Source organism: Nannospalax galili, unplaced genomic scaffold, assembly GCF_000622305.1.
Source record: "Nannospalax galili isolate Female #2095 unplaced genomic scaffold, S.galili_v1.0 scaffold2280, whole genome shotgun sequence".
Lineage (NCBI taxonomy): Eukaryota > Metazoa > Chordata > Mammalia > Rodentia > Spalacidae > Nannospalax > Nannospalax galili.
Genome location: NW_008346434.1, coordinates 525,192 through 537,869, shown reverse-complemented (window position 1 = coordinate 537,869; position 12,678 = coordinate 525,192).

The window sequence follows — 12,678 nt, the reverse complement described above, 5'->3', positions numbered from 1 at the left end:
TTTTTTTGAGGCTTGCTGTCTCGTCATCATGGCGTTTGTCCAATTTTCCTGTTTGTGAACTAACCTTTGGGCTTGTCCCCTGGATGCCCTCCTTAGGACTACCACTACAGGAAGCACTGTTGGCCAAAGCTCTAGCAATTTGGGGTCTTTGCCTTTAATATCGGAGGAATGGGCCCCAGGCATTCTAAACCCAGTCCTCCAGATTCATTATGAAATCACACTATAATTTCCTAGAATCTCAAATTTAAAAGGAATCCTAAATCTCAGTGTGTTCTATTGTTTTTCCATTCTAACAAGAGGACTTGTATATTTAGAGGCAGATTTCATAACCTGAGTTCTCCTCTTTCTAATCTAAACATCACAGTTCCTTTAATCACTGTCTCACCCTGATTGATTTCCTCTAGTTTAGCGTCATTTAATTACGGCCTTTTTTTTTTTTTACAATGGTTGATGAACTGACTTTCAAAATCAATGTTCTGATTATGTTCTGATAAGCTTGGACCAACACAAAGCCTTACAGGATCTGCAATGAACTTTTCCCTACTCTCATGATGCAGGCTGAGCTCTCCTCTCTTACATTTATTTTTGTTCAGGAATTAATGAATTACCTAGTTTCAGGTCCAGTCTCATCTCTAATCCAATGTAATGCTGGAACCTTGCTTCTAACCATGAGGGCAGAATTTTCAATGGTTGCTGTGCAGATATGTCACATGTTACTGTGGAGACAGCCAGATGCTTTGCAACTATTTGAAGGTTATGCACATCTCTACCTGGCAATTGCAACTCCTTTCTTCACCTCCTTGTGCTGGTTTAGCTTTTGTCATCTTAACACAAACTCAAGTTACCTGGGAAGAGGGGACTCAACTGAAGAATTTCCTCAATCAGATTGGCCTATGGCTGTGTCTGTGAGGCATTGTTTTAAATACTAATTGATGTAGGAGGGTACAGCCCACTGTGGGCAGTACCATCCCTAGTCAGTTGGGCCTAGGCAGTATGCAAAACGGAACTGAGCAGGTAGAGGGAGCAAGCTGGTAAGCAGCGTTCCCCCATGGTCTGCTTCAGTCCCTGCCCCCACATTCCTGCCTTAAGTTCTGCCTTGATAATGGACTGTAAGCTGTAAGATATAACAAACTCTTTCCTTCTCAAGTTATTTTTGGTCAGTGTTTTATCACAGCAACAAAAAAGTGAATAGACCATTCCCTCATTCACCAGACCATTTGAATGCCAATGAGTGAGACATTTCTAGAAGGAAAACCTTGAACCCATGCTACTTGGCAGCATCTTATTCCATACAGCTTACTGACATGCATCTGTGTGTCTGTTTGCTCCAGCTGAACCCTCCCCCCTACCCGCCCCAGGAAATGTCCCTCTATATGCCTGACCCTCTCATCCAGACAGGATACATTATGCAGGGTCATTTAATCAACTATGCTGACTGTTGAGCATCTGCACAGAAGATTCTGATTTCATCGTCTCTACCCCATTTCCTTTATTTGAGGCTTCATGTAAAGTGAAAATGAGTTTAATTTGGCATCACTCTCTTCCCCCTTTCAAACTGTGGTATTGCCATTGCATTTTTATTTTAGAAGCATTAAAATCTTAACAAAGTCCATGTCATGCTCCCCAATTCCTTTTTGGCAATCTGCCTCTGTTTGTCAGGATTACTCAAGAATTCAAAAATTTTTTAAGCGGGGTGTGACAGTCTTCTCCAGTAGCTCACTCCATTTTTCCCCAAGCACAGCCTCTGCCTTTTCTGTAGACCTTGCTTTTGCTACAGGGTCTGAAATGTCTGCTAATTGTTGCTATGTCACTATACCTTCACTCTCCAGGCACAAAACAAGCCCCCAGAAGTGGGAGACCTTTATTATACTTCTGGTATCTAGTGCAGAACAAAGCCTCCAGGAGAAGTTCAACAAAGACATTGTCAGAATGCATGAAAGTCAACACATTAAAAAAACACTTGTTAGCTAGGGCTGGCAAGATGGCTCAGTGGGTACTTGCCTTGCAAACCTGGAAACCACAAAAGGTATGAGAGAACCAACTCCAGAAAGCTGTCCTCTGACTCCACATATGTCCCATGACACACATACCCTCCCATCATGCACACACACACACACACACAAAACAATAATAAATAAAGTTTATTTTGAAAACCATACTAACACTTTCTACTATGAATACTGTTGCAAGAAATAGCCTAACATACTTTTTTTAAGAAAAACAATTTGATTTTCACTTTATAAATTCTATTTTTAAAGCGAATTTTCACATACTCATTTTCCAGTTCAGTTCCTTATTGCTTTATAAGCTGTTTGTGTATTAATATTTATTCACTTCCAGGCCTTAACAGAGTAAATATTCTTTTCAAATATATCACTTCCGTTGCCTTTCTATTGTTGAATTTTCTTTTTTTTATTTCATTTTACAACTTTAAATAAAACTGTCTAGTTCTCTTTTTAAACTTTACTGGTAAACTTATTCGTAGTTATCCTGTAGTGCTTCTTGGTACTGGGTTTCTCATTACTATTTCAGAGGGTTATTCCTATTCTTATTTAGAGGGTTATTGCTAATATGAACCAAAGCTATTGATGCTTAGCCGAGTGTGGTGGCACATGCCTTTAATCCCAGCACTTGGGAGACAAAGGCAAGCGGATCTCTGTGAGATTAAGGCCAGCCTGGTCTACATAGCGAGTTCCAGGCCCTGTCTTAAAAAATAGAAAAAAAAAAAGCAAAACAAATTTCTTTCACTACTTTTTGTTGTTATTACTGATTTTTTTCTGATTTTCTAGGTTTCTAGTCATCAGCAGCAAAAATAGATAACTTGATTACTTGATTTTAATTTTTAGTTTTTTCAAACCAGTTATTTCATGTTTTTATTATTCTGCAGTCTCTAGTACTCCTAAGACAACATTCATTAGTAATGATGGCAACACATACGCTGCACTGTATAACTTCACTTAAAGACAGCTCAGTGTTTCCCCAAAGAGTGTAACATCTGTTTTGTTGGGGTTGGGAAAATTATTTTTATTATATTTTCTTTTCATTCTTAAAATAAATTCTAATTGTGTGTGTGTGTCTGTCTGTCTGTGTCTGTGTCTGTATGCACATGTGAGTGCAGGTGCCTGCTGAGGCCAGAGGTGTCACCTGCAGCTGGTTGTGAGCCACTATATGGGTAGATATTGGAAACCAAGCACAGGTCCTTTGCAAAAGCAGCAAGTGCTCTTAACTGCTAAGTTGTCTCTCCAACCCAAGTTTCTTTTCATTATTATTTCTCCTGGCATCATTGTTAAGAACAACTATTAAATATTATTTTACAGTTTTCCCATTTAAAATGTTTATGTGACAAATTATTTTGATAAATTCTGTTGTTGAGAGTCACCCTTGAATTCCTGGAATACACCGTATTTGTTATAGAGTGTACTTTTGATGCCTTGCTGAATTCCACAGCTGTTTTATTTAGATATTTTACGTTTTTATTAATACGAGATGAATTTTTCATTTCATTTCTTTGCAGTGATTAATTAATATATATTATTAGACCATATTTGTGGGTTTCATAAGAAATCAATCTGGGGTACCTCAGACTGGTCTTGAACTCACTATGTAGCTGAAGATCACCTTGAACACCTGGTCCTCCTCCGTCTGTCTCCAAAGTGTTGGGGTTACAGGCATGCATGCAGCACCATGTCTGACTAAGCCTTCCATACTGTATAAATGTCCTGGAACAAGTAAAACTGAGGTCCATAAACTTGGGTTTATACTGGCAACAATGAAGAGATTTAACTGATGCCTGCTTCTATGTTTATATTTTAATTACTCTGGGATGGGACTTTAACATTAGGGACCCCAGCATAGGGGAATCAGAAGTAGGAGAATCTTGAAAGTTCAAGGCTAACTTGTTCTACATATCAAATTCCAGACCAGCAAGCACTATACAGTGAGATTGTCTTTAAAAACTAAAGCTAAGTATATAATAAATAAACACACAAAAAATTATTCCCCAGTGAATCTCACTTACAACCAATTGAAAGCAACAAGTTTGAGAATAGTTGGAAAGATTTGACCTTCATGGGCATCCCTAAACTAAAAATGTGTACTCCAAAATGCTCCACAATCTACAATCTTTAACATCTGATAAGATGCTAAAAGTAGAAAATTCTGCATCTGACCTCCTGTACCAAATCACAGTCAAAACACGGGCGCAACTGTCACTGTACACAACTACTTTTAGGGGTCAGTAAGATAGCTTAGTGGATTTAAAATCTTGCTGCCAACTTGATGACCTAAGAGCTTTATTCCTGGGACCCACATGGTGAGAGGAGAGAAACAACTTCTACAAATTGTCCTCTGACCTCCACTTGTGCACCTATGAACACATATCACATCAAAATAATAAATAAATAATAAATAAATAAATGCAATACTTTTTTTATAATTGATGGTGATGAGAAAGTGAAGGCTCATTACATGTTTTTATGTTTTGACATATTTGAAACTTTCATAATGCAAATTTGTAAATGACAAAAGAAACTATAACATGCCTTTAATCCCCGCACTCAGGAGGCAGAAGCAGATGGATCTCTGTGAGTTTGAGGCCAGCTTGGTCTCCATTAGCAAATCCAGGCCAGCTATAGCTACAGGGAGACCTTGTCTCAAAATGAACAACAACAACAAAAAAAGACAGTGAGCACACGTTAAGAAGAATAGGTTTCTATTAAAACAAAGTAGCTTTTCTGAACTTCCAACACCTGCCTTTCTGAGAATTTAATACATAATTTAACAGTTTAATAATTTTTTTAAATTACCTTTAAGCTATTGTATAAGGTTTGGATGAAACATAAGCAAATTTTGTGTTCAGGCATATGCTATTCCTAAATATCTCGTCGTGTACAAATATTCCAACCACTTCTCCCCAAGAAATCTTAGGTCTGAAATATCTCTGGTTGTATGCATTTTGGGTGAGGAATAATCAGCCAGTCCATTGTTCGAGAGTCCTCATTTTGGCATATATACTGCACAGACTACACTAGCCTATCATTGTGAAGACTTTTTCTACTTCATTTAGTACATCATAGAATTCTTTGGAGAATTTTCTTCAAAAGGTTTAATTGGTGACATGCTTTCTGAATTCCTACTGATTCAGTGATGTTTTATTTTTGCCTGATAGGAAGTAGCATCTTGGTAGAGTATGGCATGTTGGCACTGCAGCATTTCAAGAATGTTATACTTTCTCATCTTGTGCTTTTCACTGCGGCATGAAAACCTCATCTCGGTTTTCATGATTTTTTTTAAGTTATTTTTGTCTGGAGGCTTATATGATTTCCCTCTTCAATTTTGGGGTTCCAGAATTTTAACAAAATATTCCTAGATGTGTCTCTTCCTTTTTACCAGTCCTTTAAGGGAGTGGGTTTGTCTAGCCAATCTTCCGATTCAGGTATTTCTTCAGGTTAAGCCTATGTCAATCTATTGTTTATTTCTTATATAAAAAAATGAAAAAGCTCCAGTCCTTTTCATCTTTCCCCATCTGCCCCTCCTCCCTATCTGTCTCTCGTAATTTCTTCCTCTTTGTACTTGATTCTCTGCTCTGAGGCATGATTTACAGTTAATCATACAAGATCCTAATCTGGGTCTCAACAGTGATCAATTACTTCTTCAATTCTAACATTTGTTTAGTTGGAAATTCATACTTTTTTCCCAGTTCAGAAAATACTTGTGGTGCAGTGTTCCACATTAGGATATGTATTTGTTACTTTTCTGTTACTCTGCTAAAACACTGTGACCAAGGCAACTTACAGAAGAGTTTATTTGGCTTATGATTCCAGAGGGATGAGTCCATCATGGCAGCAGGCATGGTGGGAGGCAGGCACCGTCACAGGAGCAGAAAGCCAAGAGTTCACATCTTCAATGACAAACATGAAGCAGAGAGAACAAAGAGGAAGTAGGGAGGCTATGAACTCTCAAAGCCCACCCCTAGTGACACACTTCCTGCAGCAAGGATACAGGGCCTAAAGGTTCTGTAACTTCCCAATCAGGGCCACCAACTGGGAACAAAGTATTCAAATATTTGAGTCTGTGTAAGATATTCACCATTCAAACCACCAAAGTATCCTTATAAACTCTTACTATGTTTGATCAAGTATTTGTTTCCCCTGAAGATTTTTTTAATCTCTATATTCTTTCTCCTGTTTCTCTCTCTTTTTCCTTCTTCCCTCTTTCCTTTCTTCCCTCTCTCTAAATGAGGCCAGTTCCTCCCACTAGATTATTGGGGGTTGGATCTGCTGGTAGAGTACTCCACATGTCTGTGGCTCACAGAAGGCAGAAAATAGATGCAGCTCTACACCTGGGACTATTAATAGAACATCACACAGATTTCTAGGACTTGCAATGTACCTGTTCGGAGGTCTATTCCACTTTTCTTCCTGAGGGGAAAGACTCGGTCTTCTGAAATTATTGCCCCTTTGACTTTTTGGGGGTTTGGGAGTACATACACAAATTCCCGTATCCAGGCTCACTGATGTCCTTGCCCTGCTCACTAAGGAGAGGCCCCTAAGCATTTCTCACAGGCACCCAAGACCTCACAGCATTCAGTTTCCCATGATTCATTGCAGCTTCTGTTCCAGATGCACAAATAAATTTGAGTAGCAGATAGGCTGCTGTATTCCCCAAATACATGGAATCCAGTGATTTAATTAACCAAGAATTTATCAGACATTGTATACCTTAGGCTGTGGAGTGCAGCGTAATGATATGCAAGATACTTTCTCTGCTTTTAATTGCTTATATAAAGGAAATACGCGTGCACAGGAGAAATTGTGACATAAGACGGAACGTGAGGGATGCTTTAACAATTTTACAAGCAAATGTGTTGTAGGTAAAAGACAAGAGCAGTGACCCTTCCAGCTGAAAGATTTGAGACAGTTTAAGGAGAAAGTAGCATCTGGGGTGGACCTTGAATTATGGAAACAACTGAAACAGACTGAATGCCAAGAGATAAGTACTACAAGAAGCCGGAGATCTGTGATGGTTAAGAAAGGCTTTCTGGAAGAGATGGGCTTGAGTTGGGTTTGTAACTTGTGATGAGTTGAGATTATCCAGAGGGAGAAAAGCAGGCCAGGCAGTGGCCACAAGGCATAGAGGGCAGGACTGAATGGTATATATTGGAGAGTAGCATTGTTTCAAAGTGGGCAAAGATCCAAATAATGGAAAGGTAGAGAGTGTCTTGGATGCTATTATTAAGAGTTGGCCCTTTTCATTAGGTAGATGTACCCAGCCAAATTTCTTTCATAGACACAGAAATGTCATCCTGGCAGTGAGTGTGGGACACATTCCAGTTAGGCTACTGGGAATGGAGGTGACTGCGGTCTGAAACTGTCCAACGGTTCAGGGCCAGTAAGAACAGAAGGAGAAAGAGAGATGCTCAGAGGAAGCATAGGTGGATTTCGGGCATGGAATAGATATTGAGATGAAGAATAATATGCAAAGAATTCTAAGAATTCTAATTTCCTATCATGGCTATAACAAATTGTCACAATCTCAAGAGTTTAAAACAGAAGTTGATGACCTTAGAGTTCTTCAGGTAAGAAGTGAAAAATGAGTTTTACAGGACTAAGTTCAAGGTGTTTGTAGGGCTGCATTGCTTTACAGGGAGCATGGGGATAAACTTCTTCAGCTTTTCCACCTTCCAGAGACTACCTGCATTCCTTGACATGTGGCCCCTCCTCCATCTTCAAAGGGCGTCACTTCGCGTCTGATATCATATCTCCATTTCTGACCTTGTTCCTATTGTTTCCCTCTAACAAGAACCTTTGTGATTCCTTTAGATCCATTTCAATAATGCAGGATACTATTTCATCTTTAAGATCTTTCATTTAATTACATATGCAGACTCCTTTTTACTGTGTAAAGATAACACAGCCACAGATTGTGGGATTAAGACTTGGACATCTTTGAGGGGTTATTATCAAAGTCTGCTACACATGATATTTGAACTATCTTCCAATATGGCCAGTTTCAGGTAGGCATATATTAACAAGACCTTCCTTCCTGTGCTGTTGTGCCTTCTCTGTTCAGTGTGTCTATTTGGGCAGTTTTAATTCTTTGCCTCTTTATTCTCCCTGCCATAGAATACCATTTTCCTTTCAAAGTAATTCCTTTTATGTTTTAATTAGTTGAGTTTTTGGTTTGGTTTGGGGCTTGCTTTTCCATTTTCCTTCTTGCCTCACTTTACCTCTTTCCTTTAAACTTCCACACTGTCATATGATGTACACAGGACTCAAATATGAGCTCTACTTTTAGGTCTAAAGCAATCTCCCTAAGAATTTGCTCTTGATGGCAGATGGCTATTTAAACATAGTAACCCATATGCTTGTTCAAAACTCAACAGAAAGATAGGTACCCAGGGTACCCATCTTAGATGCTTAGCATGGCAATGTGGGATTCTTATGCTTTTCTGGCATATATACAGCAAAAACTTATCTGGACAATATTATCAGCACTGCTTCCTCCCCACAACAAACTGGCAACCTAAGATAAAATGTTTTCTGGGATTTCTGATCATCTATCCTTCAGAGATGCCTAAGTCTGTGGAAGTACCCTCCTCCTCCCCCCCTCCTCCTCCTCTTCTTCTTCTTTTGGTTTATTTGTTGATAGTTTTTTTTTTTTTTTTCGATAGGGTCAGGGTCTCCATACTCCATAGTCACAGCCCAGCTTGCCCGGAGGTCACGATGTGCCTCAGTCTCACAGAGATCCACCTGATTCTGCCTCTGGAGGGCTGGGATTAAAGGCACACACCACCACGCCCAGCATTGGAAGTCTACTTAAGAAACTCAGAGTGGTGTAACTCACAGAAGGCCAGTGCGGGCTCTGGAGTCCAGTGTGGTCAAGCACTGCTCTCTCTTGTACCGACCTTCAGAAAATTACTTACATGCTCTATGTAGTTTCTTATTGGTCAGATCATAGTGCTTAATTGAGTCTTTATGATTACTAATCAAAATAGTCATTCAAACAAATAAATAAGAAGTAAAAAGCCTGTAAATAAGGATATAAAGCAAAAATATTTTTGGACAGTTGAACTAGGTCTTTAAGCTGTGTTGCTACAAATGGATCAAAACAATCATAAGAGTTTCATGAAGTAAAAAGCTATAGTAAACTAAGGTCAATTTATTATTGAAGAAATTTTCATATAAGTGCAGTATAGCCTTTGTGTAGAGCAATGCACAGTAATGTCCTCAGTCTTCTCATTCACTCCCAATTCCTGGTTTGCTCACAGCAACTCCCAGGCCTGCCCGCTCCATTCAGCCGAAGCACCTCATGCAGCTCTGGCAGTTTGTATCCTTAGCACTATATTTTTACTGCGTCTTTTCTGGTTTTAGATCTAGTTAGACACAAATACTTACAATTGTGACATAATTGCCTGCACTACAGAACTCAGCACAGTAACACACCATGTAGCTTTGCAGCTGAACTGAATAACAGACTGTACCATCTGGGTTTGTGAAAGAATAAATACCCCATGATATTGCACACAATGAAACTGCATAGTGCTGCATGTATTCGAACCCATACAGCCGTCGTTAAGTGATCCATGGTCGTGTCTCTGAACTTCTAAGTAGCACATTTAGTCTGAAGCCCAAGTGATACTGTTCATTTTTATCACGTATCTGGTGTTCTATATTTATCAGCAATCCTTGTTGGATTTTCAGTGTGAAAATTCAATGTCTTGGTAATTAAGGGAATTTTAATTTCTTACAAATTAGATGAAATAAAAGTAGACATAATATTCTTTAATTACCAAATGTGCTTTTGAAATTCCTTTTTCACAGACTGAAACTTTCACTTGAGAAATTTAGTTCAAATTTTTCACAATACAATTCAATTTAGGAGTGATTCACATTATCTCCCGTCACCCCACAAAGTCAATGCCATTTCATTACTTTCTTCTTTTCCAAGGCTAAAACAGTGCTTTTCGTTTATGCTGCCAACCTGTTCTGCTGTCCACAATGGAGTCTCTGCCAATGAAGAAAGAACTAAAACTGACAAAATGCTCTCCCAAGAGTAGTGTCCTTCACTAAAGAACTCAGAACTCAATTCAATCAAACTTAAAGAGTCAGTCACATTAGAAATTATACTACTGAAAAATCACAGCATACTTCTTTTTAGAAGTAACATTTCACAAACACTGTAACTGAAATAAAAGCAATTTCAAAAGACATTACCAATGCCTCCTTTCCTCTGCAGGGAAGAACCATTATGAAACCCTGCAGAAACTGTAAGCTGGTCTTGGGAGTCTTTTATTTTTCTTCTCAAGGCTGTATTAAAGTTGATTAAGCAAGGGTATACAAAACAAGTTGTATAAGCCTTTGTTGGGTTAAATGCATAAAGAGATTATCTAAAATAAAGTAGGAAAAAGTTATTGTGGGCAAGCAAGATGACTCAGAGAGGAAAAATGCTTGCTGCCAAGCTTGATGACCTGAATTTGGTCCCTAGAACATACAAGGTGGAAGGAGAGAACTGATTCCCACAAGCTGTCCTCTGACCTCCTTATACACGCTGTGGTACACATGTCCATGTACACACACACACACACACACACACACACACATTAAAAGAGTGAACATAAAAAAACTTTTTAAAATATTTTATTTATTTTTATTTTATGTGTATGGGTGTATTGCCTGCATGTGTGTAAGTGCACCCATAACATGCAATGCCCATGGAGGTCAAAAGAGGGCATCAGATACCCTGGAACTGGAGTTACAGATAGTTGTTAGCTACCATGTAGATGCTGGGAATTGAACCTAGGTCCTCTGCAAGAGCAGTAAGTGTTCTTAACCACCAAGCCATCTCTCCAAACTCTTAACCATTTATTTTTTTTTTCTAGAGTATCAGTCTAGTATCAGTGAATAAGGTTGTCTCATGTTAATATTTATATGCAACCTGAAGGATATCTATGGCAGAGGAAAGCGTATGGTCAGTCTCTTATGCCTCACTATAATGCCAGCCAACCAGAGAAATTGACAATAGCCACTCAAACAAACCACCGCGTCAGGAACAAAGAAAGTGTGTGTTTGGGGGTTATAGTGAAGTGGAATTCTTCTTCCCAAAGACCTGTCAGCTACTATGCAGTTGTAAGGCTTAGCTACCTTCTTTTACATTTTCAATCCAATCTCTGCTACTCGTCTTCACAGAGTCTCTTAATCAAGATCAGGGAGAAGAGGCAGGGACTTCTCTGTTCACTATTCTACCCCCCGCCACACACACACAGTATCCAGGAACTTCTGGGGACTGAGAATCTGCTCTGTTCTAAGGGGACTTAACAGTGCTTATTGCTGCTAAAATCTGGGGCTGAGAAGTTCAGGTCCTGTACAGATGTCTTTCCTGAAAGCAAACAGTTTCTAAGCAAGTGTTCAGTAGACGATCCCTGTAGACAGTGACAAGAATAGTCACCTGTCCCTTTCTGCGCAAATGATGTGATGCTATAAAGAAAGACAAGTCTGTCCTCTCCTCTAAGCTTCTGGGAGATCTCTGGGTGCACCAGTGTCTCTGGGTAAAGTCTCACCACCCAAGTCTTCCTTAGCCAGGCAAGCCTTTCCCACTCAGATTAATATTTCCCATTTCCTATGGGATCTACTCACATCAGTGTCCTTCCTATTATCAAGATAGATAGAAGATGGAGATGCAATGCCTCTCCCTGTTCTCTTTCCAATGTGTAGACTCTATACCCTTCTTTTCTTTATTAAATGTAAATTTTATTAAAATTACGACCAACAAGATTAAGCAACAGAACAAACACAGCCCAACAAGTTTACTTTTTCCCTTTTCAGTCACTGTCTCACAGAGTAACTGATGCTCTAATTTCTCCTACCATCTATTAGTGTTGCTGGATTTTGAACTGTACGTGCCTGAAGTCATATGGTAGCTGCACTTTCATAAATGGCTTTTTTGATCCAATATTCTTTTTTTGATATTCAGTAATGTTGCATATAGTCTTAGTTCAAGAAATTTCTTTTGAAGCTAAAAAAAGTACATTTAATATTCTTTCTGGGCTGATGAAGTAGAATGACTCATTGAGAAAAGACCATTGCCACCAAGCCTGACAACCTAAATTCAATCCCTGGGATTTACATGATGGAAAGACAGAACCAACTCCCAAAAGTTGTTCCCTGACTCCACAAATACTGTGACATGCGTGCATATCTGCTTACACTCGTGGAGATAAATGAATGTGATAGAAATGTAAATATTCCATCCACTTGCATTCTTTGTAGCAATCTAAAATTACCTTACAGCTGTGTGGGTACTTGTAACATAAAAGTAAAAAGAAGAAAGAAGGAAGAAAGAATAATGAAAGAAGGATTTAAAAACACAAAAGCAGAAAAATTAAGGTTTCAGGACTTTTGTCTAAAAGGTACAGATTTTAAAATGTCATTTAGTGTTTTGCAGGCCTACTCATGGTGCAAATAGTTTTTAATGCACAAATGTAAATATATGCCATGGATATGACTTAGAAGCATCCCTATCTTTTTTCCTCAAAACACAAAAGCAGAAAAATTAAGGTTTCAGGACTTTTGTCTAAAAGGTACAGATTTTAAAATGTCATTTAGTGTTTTGCAGGCCTACTCATGGTGCAAATAGTATTTAATGCACAAATGTAAATATATGCCATGGATATGACTTAGA